Here is a 14,111-nt window from a genome sequence, read left to right on the forward strand (position 1 = left end):
GATAAAACTAGAGCAACTATTACAACATTGGCTGTTTCTATGTCTGGTTTACTATGACTGCAGAATTACGAGCAAATTAATCACATGTGGTTCTCTATATAATGGTGTATAGACACATTTGGGACTTGTTGACAATTTACAAGATAAAAGTAAAATTATCTAATTGTCTCTACTCAAACCTACTGCATACAGGCACTCCAAACAGTCTGTGCTAGAAACTGCAGTTTTTTTAACAATTTCAGCCCATTATATGAAACAGTCATTGTTTTTGAGAAAAAGCTATTTAAGTTTATAGAAAAAATGATTAAGCATACTGCAACTCACCAAAGCAGTTGAAGGTATTTAATGTACTGAAAAGCATCAAATGCAAATCAGAACAAAGTAATATAACCTTTAAATCATTAGTTATGGGCCACTAGTATTGGAATACCTAAAGTCCCTCAGATCAGATACTTCAGATCTCCTGTGGTAGTCTAATGACTTAATTCTTCTTTTCTCACTTTGGGCAACTGTTGCTGTGAAGTATGTAATAATGATTAAAAAAAGTAGTAGTATTTTGCAATCTGGCTAACTTTCCTCAGCCACACTGATTCAGATACTTAGGTGACCAAACTACCATCCTATTGTTCTTCACTGGTCTATTGTGTTTCCCTTGGCTGTCCAAATCTGTATTACTTTCCATTGAATATGGTATTCACAATTATAAACACAACTATAACCATATAACTGTACACCAGTTTTTTTTCTACTTGTCACTCTACAATAAAATGTATTTTTAACAAGTGTGTAAATCAACACATTCATGATTTTATAGAACAGCTTCCAGTAGAGGCCTTTTACACCAAAGAAAAAAAGCAAGTGGGGGCCTGTGTCAAATATAATAGGTTCCATCTACTTCTTTCCACACTACAACTGGCATTAACTCACAACCTCAGCAGAGTGGCCTAAACGTGACTGAGTATGAAGACCACACAAATTTGTCCACTCAGTGGGAGGCAAGGTGTACTGGTAAAGGTGAAATGAAGCTTGCACTGTTGCTGCCTGATCTGTGACAAATAAGAGGATTTCAGTTTCCAGTGCTTCACTTGGCAATTTCATGGACATTTTAAAACAATACCAAATTAGCCACAAAAAAAGCTTAAAGTTATATAAACTCCCCTAACTCCCACAAGTCAGGAAGTTCAGGTTCTATCTGAAACTCCAATTTTAATATGTATTTTGTTCTGCCTACTAATTATGGGAGTGGAACACAAGCAGTGAACAATCTCACATATTTTATCCTGTAGTATTCAGACATACAGAAAGGAGAATTAAGAATGTGTTTTCAGTCTTGGAATTTCTGTGCTTCCACTGATCTATCAAACCCTCTATTTGAGCACTATGCTGCTATACAAAGATATGAGAGTTCAGCTTGTGTGTTCATGCCTGAGCCAGCAGGGACTGAGAACACTGAGGATGCAGCACTATCAGCCTGCAGGGAGGCAACACCTTGTATTATTGAGGAGGACACCTCCTGATATACACATGAGCAGCCTCTATGAACAGCAGAAGGAGCCACATGCAGTCATCTGTCTCCAGGTCAACTACCAGGGAGATTTTGAAGAAGGGTAAAATGGACAGGACTCACCTTTCTCCTGGGACCCACCATATATTTTTCTTATTATTAATGCACAAGGCTATCATCTTAGGTGTGTAGAATATTTTGTAAGTGATAAGCATATCCCATAAATGTTTTGGTACCACTAAATTCTAGAACTCTACAGACGCATTTTGCAGGTATGCCTTTTTAAAATATATGAATATTGCAACTAGGGAGACTTCTGCTTTCCAATTATGTAGTTTGTAAATTGGCTTTCAAATACCTTCCTCTTTTCAAGGCAGCTATAGCTACTAGAAAGCAAGGGGCAGATTGGAATACTGGAGACTTCAAGCTGTACCAGATGTACCTGTTATTTTGGGGTATGCTCATTTATTAGGGTTACTCTTCTGGGGAGGGGAGTTCTGTAATTCTATTAATGTACTGCTTGTTTCAATTGTGTGTTCATATAGAGCTCTACTTCTCCCTTCTGCAAGTCCCTCCCAATGGAGCTATCCTGCAGGACCTAGGTTTCCCAGGGCTGGTTTCCTCCACCCCAGAACCAGATGAACACGTGCGCACTCACACAGCAAGTCTGAGTGGACCAGGTCAATCAGCATTTTCAAGCTGACCCCCTTATGTGCCCCTGGTCTCAATAGGCTGGGCCAAGCAGCACTTTCAGCTGTCACACTTATATGCCACAGGTTCAGCATGTCCCTATCCTCACTTTCATATTACAATTATATTGGTAGTAACCCACTTGATGAGCAAACCCCACAGTATTTTTGGGCGCTACAGGGATCTTTAGCTTAGGGAAAAGAAGCGTTGCTGCAGAGTAAATGGGAAAGTTAAAAACACAAAAGAGTAAAGTTCAGGAGAGAGAGAGAGGTGCAACCAGCTTAACCATAAGTTATTTATTAAATAATAGCAATAACTACACAAGGACGGCTAAACAAACATAACAGTTACATTATTAAAGGTTAATACCTGAGATAGAAAAGAAAACAGAGAGAGATCTAACCCGCTCCATGGAGCTTGAACTGGTCAGGGTTCCCAGGTGATGGTGGTAGCTCAGGGTCCTGAGTGCTGGAGACAGGCAGAGCCCCCAGCACAATCAGTCAGGAGATGGACTCCCAGTGGGACTCATGCAGAGTTTGAGTCCATGCATCAGAACACTTACTTGGGCATAGGTAGAGAAAATACAATGGTTCAAGGGAGAACACTAGATTTGTTTATGGGTAAACTGATGACTCAAGGGTTTTCTTTAGGCTAGACAATAGGAGTTGATCTCTATGGGTGGTGGGTTCTTTCAGGGAGCTCACAATGCAACTAGGCTGAGTCAGTATTTTGGTTATCAATCAAGGATTTATTACCAGAATTGGTCTGATAACTGCTGAGCTGGGTGTGTGCAGGCGTAGGTTCATTAACATCTGGAGCGGAGATCCCCCATGATGCTGTGCTTCCCTGCTTTTCCGGTCCCAGAGTTGAGTGCGGTTCTCTGTTCTCCATTCTGTATGCAAACAGACTCTCTGTCCCATCTTTCATGCAGATGAGGCTAGGGGAGTGGTCTCTGTCCTTCATTCTGTATGCTAATGGAGATGTCTTAATCTTGTCACGAGGGGTCTAGGTGTGTCTCCCAACACCCTTCACTGCTCTCTGCAAGCCTTTTCTCTGATCGGTTTTGGTTCAAGCAGAGACGGGGGGGGTGGGGGTGTTTTTCATGAGTCAGACAGGCTGGATACTCTGCCTTGGTTCCCAAGAACACAGAGCTGACTGGTATCAGAAGGCAGCTTTACAAAGGCTGAGGACTTTTTAAAAAACACTTGGTTGTTTTTGCTCAGGTTATTAAAGATAAATCATGGCTTCAGTTATCAGAAGGTACTTTACTGCCATCACTAAGAGGACAGTTTGAGTAATCATGGAAGAACAGCTTATTATTATTCTCCTGGATGTGAACGGATACATTTTAAGATCTAGGATGTGCTCACAGTAGAGAAGATTACCAGCCTCAATAACACTCAGAAAATAGTCAGCTACCTATTCATCACATACCTAGAAAGAACTCATGTAGCCCAAAGATCTGCAGCATATTTGAACTACTAGATATTTATAAAATAATTCTGTCCACCTGGCTTCTACAGCTTCAGTTCATGTATCATTGCAATCCAAACTATAACTGAGGGGTCCAATCCTGCCATCTACACTCTCACACACAGTCCCACTGATTATACGTGAAGAAGTGTTGCAAGATCAGGCCTATAGAAAGTGACTCCAAGGATAATTTAGCCCGTCGTATTTATGTTTGATACTATTAAGATAAAATCTAATACAGATTTTTTTTTCAAATAGAGTTTCACAATACAGCAGAAAACATTACAAGATTATATTGTTGCTTTGTGCTAAGCGTTAGTATAGAAAGTACAGTTCTCTTAGTATTTAGACATAGCCTAACATTAGTCCCATCTCCTTCCTTCCTGTTCTAAAGTGCTGACAGCAAGTGTCAGCAGACTACTAGCTTATTATGTCACTAATCTCAGTTTTAAACACCGGATCTTCACAGATGCTATAGACATCTCTAGAGAGTTGCTCTCTATATGCCCTATGACCCAGCCTACTGAAGATTTACACCTTCTAGTGCAAAACTGTATTTTTAATCAATCAGCAAAGTAGATTATTGAGACGAGAATTGGCATGGCTTAGCATACTCACTCACCACTTTGATGTGCAGCTGTTAACACCGCAACGCTTTTTACTTCAGTCAGGACTAGTTGTGACTTTATACACAAATGCTTTTTTAAAAAAAACAAAAACAAACAAAAATACATACTAAACTATGGGCTATTGCCTGCTTAAAGCACATTATTTTTATTTCCCTTATGATAGACATGATTAATTGTGCTGAATTAATCTTGCCCTTAATTTGATGTTCTTTCCTGCAGTGGTCAGATTAGCAGAATTTAGTTTTATAGTTTTATGAACTATGAATATATTCTTAATCTTAATATTCTTAATAAAAAGGAAAAATATATTACAGTAATGGCACAAAACGATACTAATTTTAACCTTTTTATTTTGCCTTTGACCTGAACTAGGAAGGATAATATCCAGTATTATGTCTAATTCGTTTTTCAATGCAAACCCTCCAGTGAAACATAGTAGGAGAATTTATGTTTAACAATATGCATGGGCCTGATCCTGCATCTCCTACTCATGTGAGCAGCCCTGTGGACTCATGTGAGCAAGGGCTGAGTCTCATAAATGTGGTGGTCAGCCCGCAGGAAATGCAGTAGATTTAAATTAAAGTATGTGGAAAAATAGTGTTGTATATTTGTTTCCCTCTATTATTTAGTCTAAACATGGTTGGATATCAAATAAATGAACAAAGAAAAGAGCAAAGGAATTATTAAAACAGCTTAAGGGGAGGAAGAGAAATTATAAGGCCCTGATCCCACAAACTCATCCTACTTGTCTCATTGACTTCAGCAGAACTGCTCTTGTAAGGACTACTCAATTAAGTATTTGCAAGATTGGGCCCTAACTTGTATAGGGACCTGTTGAGCACTTTTTTACTCTGGCAAAATGTCAGTGGGTGATTTGCCTGAGTAATAAGAGCTGAATAGAGTCTACAGTAAAGAGTAACTGTGGCAGGGGTAATAGTGACATTCACACATCTCACAGGCCACTCACCTCCCTTATCTTTACCAGTGCTATAGGAAATGTCAAAGGCAATTTTTTTAAAGCAGCTGCTATCCATTTTGCAGTCTGAGTAGCGCACAGTAACACTTGGACGACTTTCAGGAAACTCAATTTCCAAGATTCAGTTTTCTCTATCAGATTGTCTCAAACATATCTAGTTTTATATCTCGTCTCCCAACAGCAGCAGAAATACTTGGCTGTCATTTTCACTCTGCTGTTTATGTAACTGAGCAACTGAGGTCTTCATCTCTCTGTAAGAAACAGAAGCCTTTATTGTTGTTTTTCTCTTAATGATTGAGCAATAGTGCAGTAAATAATGATGATAGTGGTCTAAAAATATCCAGTCAACTGGCTTAAAGTAAGAAGTAGGTTGTTAAAAATGAGAAGTGACATTTGAAGAAGATTGCTTGGATTAGTTTTTAAATGCCCCTACCAGTGAGTACTCTCCCTTCAGGGACTTATCAAAAGTGATAACACTTTTCAAAGATGTTAATCTGAAATAATCTAGACAGTGCAATAGTTTAAGACATAATTGATTATATACAAACATCTTACATTGGTGGAAATTTCAACAATAGTCCAAATTAATTCCTGTTCTACACCCACTGTGGTCAAATGAATTGCATCATGCCTGAATATTAATATCCTAAATATTAAATTAATCTGATTTCTGGCAGAGTGGGGGTATTTTACTTTTTAAATGCTAACTACCACTTTACCAAGAAGTCAGATCTGTTTTTCTAGTTCCCATAAAAGGTTTTGAATTTCCCTGATACACAACTTGACTGATTTAAGTGACACCAAAGGAGTGAGACATGCTCCAAGTTTGGAAAAACAGGCATAAAACAGTTCCTCAGAGACAAAAGCCAAACTGATGCCTCAGCCAGGTGTCAACAAAATCAAAATGGACTACCACCTGGCTAAAGGGCCATTCTTTGGCAGGAAGAAGGGTGCGAGTTAGAAATTTACATCTTGGCAAAGGGTCTCAACAGCTGGAGATGATTCTCAAAGAGGAGGAAAAATATAAAAATGAGGAATGGATATCTCAAGTCATCTCTACTCACTAAGATTTGAAAGACAAAGGAACCATCCTTGAACTGGGGGAGTGGTCCTGGCTGAAGGAATCCAGCCAGACTGCTGTAAGCATATAGTGAGAGAAACCTTTTGCTTTAAATTCACTCAGCTTGTTAAATTAGGTATTAGTTTCCGTTTTACCTTCATTTCTTTTTCTGACTTTTTTGCATCATTACTTGTAATCACTTAAAAAATTATCTTTCTGTAGTTGTTAAAGTTGTTTTATAGTTTTATCTAAGCCAGTATGATTTAAGAGTTTGGCAAACTCCATTTAAGATAATAGGATTTTTGCATATCATTTTCTATTAATGAGTTTGTATTTTCCAGAAGAAAAAAGATGGACACACATTTCCGGGGACAAGTCTGGGACTGGGAATTTGCTGGTGTACTCTGTAATACAACTTAGGAATGGTTGGCTAGAAGCATAACTCAGCTGAGAGTAATTTACATGCTAGAGGCGGTGTGAGAGCAAGGCCAAGAGTGGTAGGTCTCACAGCGAAGCAGTGTAATAGGCACCCCACATGGAGAACAGAGGGGACATAGCAGTTGAGAAATCCAGATTGTACCCTGGGTAATGTCACAGTCACATATACGTCCCTTTATTCATTTTATTTAAGTGAGATATTTAAACGTGCTCCCTCAAAAATGACAAGTTTAGAGCATCATACTGGCACATATGTGATGCCATGTACAGTAGTAAAATCCCACCAGTTTCTTTGGTACTTTCATAGTCAATTGTGGTAAAGGGATAGCTGGAAAACAAGAATTCCATTTTGCAAACAAATTATTGAAACTAATATTTCTGCAAAAAGTTTTGACAAATCAATATTTTCCAACGAAAACATGTTTTGTAAAAAAAAAAATTCTTACAGTTTTACTGAAAGTTAGATTTAAAGTCACATGACTCATCCAGTGTACATGCACTCCAGGAGAAGCAGCGTCCTATGGAACATCAAGTAGAACAAATAGACTGTTGCTCAGGGTGTTGCATGTCTGGCAGCACACTGAATCTTCCTGTTTTGAGGCTGCTTCCCCAAGGATACAGATATGAGTTAATATATGTACTGTAACATGCTGTTTCCTGTTTTATTCACCTGTCCGTGTAGAACACTGGTTGCTAAAGGCTTTACATCATTTGTATTCTACAATATTTTCTAATCATCATCGTACTTTAGATTTTTCTGTTTTTGCTTTTCTTGTGAATTTTAGCACATATGCAAATGCCAGATGGAGAGCACTGGAGACTGACGCTCTTTATCAAGTCACAGCACAGGCATGGAATGAAAAGCAACAGTGCAAGATTTCCCCACCCTGCTCTGCCTTTGTGCCTCAACCCTGACCCAAAGGGGCCATCAATATGGATAAGAGGGTAGTTTAGTCTTCAGGGTCTCTTTCAGCGTTAGAACTGGTACCTGAGATTGCAAATTTACAAGTTACCATTTGCGGAGATACATGAAGGCCTGTCCACCAGGAACCAGAATGAGGCCACCAGATTCATTTCAGATAGGCCTCTGAAATGACATCAGATGGCAATGAATTCCTGCTCTCCACCATCCAGGCCTATGGTTGTACTGGCAAACTAAATCTACTTCTTGTCTCTTGAGCCAGCCATTGCCCTAGCTTTTTCTGTAACTCTGTTCACACACTGAAGGGCATCCCTGAACACCTGCAACCGCTTTCAGTGAGCACTACAGCATCACATACGCTATGCATACAGTCCAGCCAACTCCTACAGGACTTGTTGACCATCTCCACTATGCCTATGGGATGTGCAGTGTTTATGTATACAAAACTCATTCTTGTTTGCTTGATCAAATCGATATTCAGAGTTACAGGCACTCTTTCATAAAGAACTATTCTGCTCTAATGGAAACAAGCAATGCGTTTGCTTTATAGTCACCTGGACAAGGAGCTCCTACAGCGTGAGACAGCTGTCTGTCACAAACTTTAAAATGTTTTGAAAAAAAATATGGCATGCCATCTGGATCCCAAACTCTCATGAGATCTATCGAAACATACCAAGGGTTAATGGGCTAACAGCACTTCTCTATAAATAAATTTCATTTTTAAAAATATGAGGATACAGACAAGAGGAAATATTTAGTGCTTACAATTAGAATATTTTTATTAATAGCATTTCATTTCTACTGCCAAAAGTGCAGACAGAGAAAGACACAGGCCTTACTCCCAAGAGTTTACATTTTCTATGTGACATGAGTGAGGATGAGAAAGCAGTAGGCAGGAAACAGGAGGAGGAAGGTCAATGGTAGAGCACTAGAATATGAAGAGAACTAATTGATGGGTAGCCTTGTGGTTAAGACCAGGGACTAAGGAGGTCTGAGTTCAATCCCTATCTTTGCCAGAGATGTCCTGTGTAACTTGACAAGTCACAAACTCTCTGAACCTCAGTTTTCCATCTTTAATTGGGGATAATACTTCTTTTGTTTCTCTTGTCCACTGATCCCTCACTTCACTGTCTGTGTGGTTTCACTGCTATGACCCCATAGCACCCCACTGAAGTCATGGGGACTCTGTAAGGGTGCAGGAGTTCTCTCACATAATGGAAATTGCAGATCAGGCCCCTAAACAGTAAGAACTTTTGGGCATGAACTGTCTTTTACTATTAGAACTGGTCAAAAAGTACCAAAAATATTTTTCATGGGCTCTTCAGGGAAAATGGGGTTTTGCCATTTGTATTTAAGTTTCTTGTGGAAAGTTCCCCATCTCTGCCCCCAAACCAAACCAAAAAAACCCAAACAAACAAACAAAAAAACCCCAAACACTAAAACCAAAGATCATTCCATGTCCAAACAGGTTTTGGTAAAAATTTTAGGTTGTTTGTAATAATTTTCAGAAACCAAAACCAAATTTTTTAACCAAAACATGAATATTTTTACTAAAAAATTTCAGTTTCCATTTTTCATAGAAAAACAGAAAAGCTTGACAAAATGAATGTTTTCTAAAATAATTTGCATTTAGGTAAAAAACAACACATTCCCAAAAAACATTTGACAAAAAAACATATCAACCAACTCTACTTACTGTGTGTCTGTACAGTAGTGCTACCCTAGTATAAATATTTAGAGTATGAATTGCAAGTATACAGAAACCAGGCCCCAAGAATAACATAGTACAGTAAATAAGTTAAAGCAAACAGATAAACGAACCAGGTTGGGGAAGAATCATATTAAAGTCCAAGTTCAGCTCCCATTAAGTCAATAGCAGGACTACCATTCTTACTAAGGTTCTGGGCATGGAGGAGTGAATATTCCCCTTTGTGATAATGATGGGGTGGGGGTGGGGGAGGGAGAGTTCTTTTACTAAACTAAACTATCTTTTACTTACAAGAGTCCAGCCCCCATCTGTTTCCCTCAAACTGACTGTGTAGCTAACTTATTTATATCCCATTTGCACTGTAATGCTTACATCCAGAAGCAGCATCCTCTAGAGTTCCGGCCAGTTAGGTTCTTTATGTTTGTTAGGGAGGAGAAGGAAAAGAAAAAAAAAGAAGATGATGATCCTGCCTTTGACATAAATAAGGCACTAAATGCAGCTATTTAGGCATTCAAAGGAAGCCTTTCTACTCTAAGCCTTCAGTATCTGGAACATGCATATACAAGGATTAAAAAAGACAAACCAGCCAATAAGGGGGGTTTGGAAACAAATATAAATGCAACAGTGCCCTCGTCTTTTGACATCTGGAACTTGGAATTCCAAAACAAGATCCTTATGAGTTTACAAATCTGTTACACTGACAAGAGGGTCATTCCATTTCTGATAAAAGAGACTACTCCCTGGGGGAAGAGAACCTGTGGACATGAAGTCATTGTGCACTGTCTGGTTCAAATAAACGTGCCAGCATAGAGACAAGTTATTGCTGGGTAATTGTTCTTAATGAACATCAGTTGCATTTAAAAGGCAGACATGTAAAGATTCATTTGATAAAAATCAATAAGTTATAAAGAGCAGGATGTAGTACATAGTTCACCAACTGGTAATTCAAAAAGAATCAAATCTAAACATTCTTCTGTAAAGGACAGAAACTATTGCTATGTATTGTACCAAACTGGCAAGTAAATTGATAATTCATCTGTTCTGTCAAAAGCAAACATCCAAGATAATTTTCTCTTTATTGGTCTTAACATTTTGACACTGGTCCACAAGTCTGCTTAAGTGTGTAACTAAAGAATGTTATGATATCAAAGTTCAATTCCACTATTAGATTGAATAAAAAACATGCATAGTAATATTCCCACTTATGCTTGTCTTTATCCTTTATGGAGCTTTAATAAAGATAATTATGTTCCCTACAAATCTTTCATGATGATTTAGAAAATAAACAAATAGAACAGCAAACTGCATGACAAGGCAGCATCATGAAAAAACAAAGACAAGACAAGACACTCAGAAAACTAATACCTATAAACCTGGGCCACTACTCCATCCTTTCCCCTAAAGTCACCAGAATTTCAGATATAGTTGTATTTTCTTTAATGCCACTATAACAGGGTGGCTTGTACCTAAGGGCTGGAAGGCCCGGGCTCAAACTCACTCAGCCTGTGGAGTCCTGGGGCTGAGGCCAGAGTCAGATGGAGTTGTGTGTAGACCAAATGGTGGCTTGGGATCCAGCCTGAGTCTGAGCCCCTGGCTTACACTGCAGTGTAGCAATAACCTAAGGAGACACATCTGAGAGAAATAAGGTTACAAGAGCAACAGATCGAGTAGTTGTGGCAGAGGCCGAGGAAAAGCTCCCAAGACCTGAGTCTTTTCCCCAGTTAGGTAGGGAGTCTCCAGCCCTCTTAAGAGGAGAAAAACACCAAAAGGTAGTTTGGGGCCAGATTGCATAGGGACTAAATAAAGCGGACCCCAGGAGGAGAATGTTTTAAATCACCTTTGGACCGGCAGCGTGCAGTTCTTAAGATGACCCGAGGATGGGGAAACACAGGCAGGACACATCGGAGGCAGCTGCCCTGTTACAGTAACCAATCAATTCAGCCCACAAGTTAGATTGTTCCATTAGGTCATCTATTGTAATATAAGGCTGTTAGTACAAGGCAATTTCAGCTATACCAATGCAAGTAAACTGAAGGATAAAAATATTGGTATGTAAACAGAGTCAGGATGAGCTCCACTCTGACATCTGGTGGTGAGTTGTGACAAGTTGTGGAAAAGAACTTCAGGGGCTGATCTCATTTGCATAGGCACACCCACCCCACCTACCATGAGCCCATAGCTGCCCAAATGGTCACTTTGGCTGCTGTGGGATCCCCAGTTTCTCTGTTATTGGGGCAGGAAGAATAAGTTGTTAGTATCCTGATTATGTGAATCAAGGACAGTGGAACTGTACTTGGCCTTTGGTTATGATGGAGGGACTCGCCAACAACTAAGTAGCACTTGCTAAGGAAGGGACATGGGTTCCAAAACTCAGTGAATTGAGAGAGGCTGAGGATAGGTATTAATACCTGGTGAGGGCCTTACATGCTAATTGCACTTCCTCCACTGTGGAATATCAGAGCTAATTTTGATTCCATTAGGAGTCTAGGCTGCTGAGCTGAATTCACTTTGGGCCGATGGTGCACCAGCACTGAGGCTCCCCTACTACAGGCTGAAATCACAAAAGAGCTAAACTTACTAAGAGCTGAAATCACTGAATGTTGTGTTTAGTGGGGGAGCCTGAAGATCTATTGCGGAGCAGTTTGCAGGACAGCTGGCAGAGCAGAGTGGCTCTTGGAGCAGAGCGGTTCGTGGGATGGCTGGAGCAGCTCATGGGGGCGGCTGGCAGAGCGGAGCAGAGCCCCATGGAGAGGTTGGGGCAATTAGCTTTGGACCACATAAGGTGCTCCTTAACCCTCCCCGCCCCCCGCACATATCCACCCAGGTTGGGAAGTAAAACTCTGCAGATAAACTTTCGAACTCTGGTGCTGTACTGACCAGGGACAAAGACTTTGGGTTGTTGGACTCAAGAACCAAAGGGAAAGGTCACACCCCAATTTGCTTGGGGTAGGATTTTTTTGTTCATGGGTTGTATTATGAATCCTGTTGGTGGTGTTTCCCCAACGTAATGCCACATTGTTTCTCTCTTTTATTAAAAGGCTTTTGCTACACTCAGACTCTGTGCTTGCGACAGGGAAAGTATTGCCTCTTGGAGGCGCCCAGCGGGGGTGGTATATATTTGTCCCAGGTCACTGGGTGAAGGCTTGAGCCGGTTTTGCATTGTGTTATTGGAATGAAACCCCTAGATAGCAAACCCGGCCCTTGTTGCTGCCAACTCTGACGGGCAGAAGGGTTACAAGTATTTCATTGGAATGCAAACATTCTTTTGCCTCATAATTTTTGGCACAATCAAAAGCAATAGGAACTCCTGTCTGGAACACTTTTATCTGTATATTACAAGAAAACACATGCAATATGTTTTATTGAGGCAGAGATGGCTATGGATGGGCCTATCCCTGGAAAGAGAACAGTGCACGTGGACCCACGTGCTCTCACAGAGCCTTGTTGAAACAGATGACTCGTGCCTTCCCATACTGAGTAGACACAATCTAAACGGGAGGACACATGACCACCCCATGTGTCTCCTTTGCTCAGCAACAACCCCCAGCCCAGGGCCACTGCACTCTCCTCTGCCCATGTTACCTGCAGGGCCAGGGGCTCTGTCCTTTACACACTGCACCTGTCCCCCAGCACACTCAGCTGCTCTCCCCAGCAGCAGGGCCCTGGCAGGGAGCAGGACAAAGCTGCTTAGCCCAGCTGAAGTGGCCATTTTGGGTACAGCAGCTGCCTGAGAAAGGCTGGCTGGAGAGGCGGTGGTGGCCTGCTTCCTGCCTGGGCTTGGCTGCTGATGACAGGGGCTGAGCATGCGGAGAGGGGTTCAGGCTCACTTGGCCCCTGTCCCGGGCAGGGGGTGGCCTGCCACCTCCCCAGCCAGGCTCTCTAAGGCAGCTGCAAGGAGCAGCGACCCAGCAGCCAGTGAGAGCAGTGTCTGGTCCTGACCCTTCCGCTCCCTGCCTGGCTCAGCTTCCAGGAATGCGGGCCAAGCATGCTGGGGCCAGGAGCAGCAGGAGGATAGACATCCTCTCCCTCCCCCCACAGCAAGCGAATCTGAAGGCGGGGGGCACCTGACCCCTTGTGCCCCTCTTATGCATTGCCTCCGCTTATTGAAGTCAGTGGCTGCAGGGGTTTGTCCATATAGTTCTCTTTGCAGGATCAGGGCCTAAAATTCCATATGTTCTCAATTTTTGTTTATAGCCTTATTTCATAGGTTTTGGACATTAGCAAATCTAGTTTAGAGTTAGGCCTTCTTCGTCATCACATCTCTAGCACTGTCCAAGAAACTCTGTTTTGTTTGACATTTTTGGAGTCCATGCAATTTCAGGGGAGACAGAGCCCACTGATGCACTTGTACTAGATAAGTACATAAATATCTGACCAAGCAAATTCACTCAAATTATTTCCAGTTGTCTAATCTGCTGATGATGATCTAGGACAGTGATACTTGGACCTCAGTGGTTAAGGAGCCAAATTAGCAATCAACATTACCCAAAAGAGCCACAGGGTGTGAATTCATATTATATTTAGTTATATAATTATTGTATTCTTACAGCAAAAAAGTTAACTTAGTGCGAGTTGGTAACTCAGTTAAAAACATAGTAAAAGCATCCTGATTGGTTAATACTTAAAATCACAGTGTTTTAATATGTGCTACAAGGAGCCACAACAGACACATTAAGGAGCAACTTGTGGCTCACGAGCCTCAATCTGAGTA

Source organism: Caretta caretta, chromosome 4 (genome assembly GCF_965140235.1).
Source record: "Caretta caretta isolate rCarCar2 chromosome 4, rCarCar1.hap1, whole genome shotgun sequence".
NCBI classification, from domain to species: Eukaryota; Metazoa; Chordata; order Testudines; family Cheloniidae; genus Caretta; species Caretta caretta.